The sequence below is a fragment of the Mustelus asterias genome, chromosome 24, assembly GCF_964213995.1.
Source record: "Mustelus asterias chromosome 24, sMusAst1.hap1.1, whole genome shotgun sequence".
Classification (NCBI taxonomy): Eukaryota; Metazoa; Chordata; class Chondrichthyes; order Carcharhiniformes; family Triakidae; genus Mustelus; species Mustelus asterias.
The window spans coordinates 35,133,054-35,136,352 of NC_135824.1; the positions used below are offsets into that span (position 1 = coordinate 35,133,054).

The 3,299-nt window shown below is 53.3% G+C and overlaps 1 non-coding gene across 1 annotated transcript; it reads left to right on the forward strand.

Moving 5' to 3' along the window:
- The first annotated feature begins 2,955 nt into the window (after positions 1 to 2,955).
- trnas-uga (transfer RNA serine (anticodon UGA)) lies at positions 2,956 to 3,036 on the forward strand. The gene has a single exon. It is a non-coding gene; the product is annotated as a tRNA-Ser (tRNA).
- Positions 3,037 to 3,299: the final 263 nt, after the last annotated feature.

The following is a 3,299-nucleotide window of genomic DNA, read 5'->3' on the forward strand; positions in this document are numbered from 1 at the left end:
AGGACTGTATTGTAGAATCCCTGTCTGAGACAATACACATCTCTTTAACCTGTGTTTAATGCTCCCTCCACCCACATTGTCTGTACCTTTAGGACCTGGCTGGCTGTAGGGATTTGCATTCTAATCAGTATTCTGCAACTTGATTTTGTGTCTCTGTGCACTGTTTGAGAGCAGATTTCCACTCCATCTGACGAAGGAGCAGCGCTCCGAAAGCTAATGGTATTTGCTACCAAATAAACCTGTTGGACTTTAACCTGGTGTTGTGAGACTTCTTACTGTAGGATCCCGCCAGAGCGGCCCAGACACCAGAGTCACATTTTGAGGACCCCCAAGCCCCACTCTATGTCACACGGGTGGCTACGTGGGCCTCATTATAACGGGTCGCCGCCTCAGTCTCAGGCCTCCGCACACGCATCATCAGCCATGTCCGAAGCGGGTAACCCATATCACCCTCGAGCCACCCCCCTGCAGCCTGGGCTCCTCCTCAAAGGCCTCCGGTATGTCTGAGCTCCTCAGAATGAAGCTGTCGTGCGCGCTGCCGGGGAGTCTGGCACAGCCGGGCATGATGTTCATCTTCACCACAGACCAATTGCACATTTAGGGAGTGGAACCCCTTTTTACTGACAAATCTTCGTGGATGCTGCAACGGGGCCTTGAGGGCGACGTGGGTGCAGTCGATGGCCTCCTGCACATTGGGCATCCCCGCAATGGCTGTGAATCCTGCAGCCCGGGCTTCCTGCTGGGCCGGGTCCAGGTCAAATTTGATGTACTGCCCAGCCCGGGCATACAGGGCTTCCGTGTGGACAGCTGACTGGGAAATGCCACGTACATCTCCGCTGGGGGTCTGGAAGGAGCCTGTGGCATAAATGTTCAGAGCGGCCGTCAATTTGACAGCCACCAAGAGTGGGTGCCCCCCTCCGCCCCGAGGTGCCAAGTCCTGCAGCAGGTGGCAACGGTGTTGCACTGTCTCCTTTCGGAGCCGGAAATGTCGGCAGCACACGGTGTCCAACACCTGTTCAAACGACACTCGTGCACGAAACTGCCGGGGTCTCCGCTCCCTCCTTCTCTTGTGCCCCCTCTCTGGGCGAATGGCAGCCACCTCCTGCCTCCGGTGATCATTTCCCTCCACTCCTGCCAGTGGTGAGGCCTGGGCCTCCTGTGCCCGCAATTCTTCCTCCTGCTCCCCCTCCTCCTCAGCTCCAGCAGCATCACAAAAGCCATCTTGTCAATCTGAAGCGGGGAGGGGGGAGGTGGGAAAATGGGGGGCGGGGGGGGTTGAGAGAATTGGGGGGGGTTGAGAAGGAGAGAGACTCATGGAGAGGTTGAAGATGCTGCTTGCCCCAAGCCCAGCAACACATACTGCCCATCCCCCCCTCCCCCCCCACAGGCTCCCCGGCAACACAGCCCCCCCCCCCCCATTCCCCACCCACATGCACCCCAGCAACACAGATAAGTTCTGAGGCTGCAGCAGTACCATTTCCAAGGGCTTTGTGCACATCCTTCAGTTGGAAGAGTGCTGAGTGCACTAGGACCCAGCAGCATCCCCAAGATCCGAGGTCAGTGCTGAGACCCGGATCAGTGCTGCAAGTCGGACATTGGAGACCCTGCAGAGCAACAGCCCCCCACTCCCCCCCCCCCCCCCCACACACACACACACACACACTCACTCGCAGAGCCGCCACCGACTGGAAAAACAAAATGGCCACCACAATACGATGCAGCACAGAGCTGTCAGACGCTCGGCACTTACCTCCTCACTAACCCTCATGATGGAGCACCCTCAGCGGACTCTTTTGCAGCGTGTTTGTTCCAGGACGATTCCGGATTGGCGAACGCAGTGGTAAAGGCGGACATGCTGGTAAAATAGGGCGTGCAGCTTGTTCATTGTATTAAAAACCATGCAAATACATTTAAATGTTTCGGGCGCGGTCCCGATCACGTCCATTTTCGGCCTTGGTAAAGTGGGGCGCGGATCAACTTTACCAAATTTCCGCGCCTGAAAACGGGCGCAGCTCGATGGTAAAATTGCCCCCTTTCTATGGGGGTTGCAGGGGGGGCAGGGTACAGTTTCTGATGGACAGGATCTTAGGGCCCGGGGAGGAGTGGGGGGTGTGGGAAAGTGAGGGGGAGTCTTTCTGCTTGTCTTGACCCACAAGCAGTGCTATAAACACACACACCATCTCCCCAAAACTGTCCTCACCTCCCTTCAGCTAATTGGTTCCCTGAGAGGTGGGAAGGCCAGCTGATTGCTGTTAACCCTGTAAATCTGGCTGAAACCAGAGGGTGCAACTTCACTCGAATGTTTGAATTGTCGATCTGCCCCCTGGGAGTGGCTGCCCTTCTATCCCCTGAAGACCACAAGGAGGGCAGTTGGAGGAGGGTTTGAGAATGATAACATGTTGATGGTTATCATTCCCCCAGGGTCGCTGCAATAAATCTGCCCCAAAAGATTGTGTTCGGGGAGCAGTGCATCATGCTGTGTTTCTTTGTGCTCTTTGGGCCATGTTGAAATTATTTCTAGACAAACGATTTTGCACGCGGTATATAATTAACATTCTGAGGTTTTGTATCTTCATTCTGATACAGAGCCAGAATTGGTCCCCTTCAATGACAAAATAACAATATATTTTATACTGTTTGACATCCTGTTCAGATGTTCCCTTTGCACCGTTTAAAACGCAGCACTGAGTAATAGTCTGAGAGATACTGACTGCTATTTTCTTGCTAATGGGACTGAAGCCTCCTTGTGTATTATTGTCGGGCTATCTCCAGCTGATAAAGCTCTGCCTTTCTCCACGTTGCAGTCAGAAGTCAAGATTGTGGCACAGAGGTGTATTGAAGTTCCATCTTCCATGTACTCAGCATTATCCCAATGTGCTTCACAGCCAATGAAGTGCCCTGGGTTAAGGGGTGATTTGATCCACGTTTTCAAAGGGATTGACAGGCTGGATAACCACTGCAATGGCCGAGCGGCTAAGGCGTTGGACTTGAAATCCAATGGTGTGTCCCCGCGTAGGTTCGAACCCTGCTGCAGCGAGTGTGATTGAAAGTGTTTATGATATCATGCATTTTGGAAGAGTATTGATAGGCAGAGGGATCTGGGTGTACAGGTACACAGCTCACTGAAAGTGGCAACGCAAGTGGAGAAGGTAGTCAAGAAGGCATACGGCATGCTTGCCTTCATCGGCCGGGGCATTGAGTTTAAAAATTGGCAAGTCATGTTGCAGCTTTATAGATCCTTGGTTATGCCGCACTTGGAATATAGGGCCAATATTTTACCATTGCGTCACGCCCGTTTT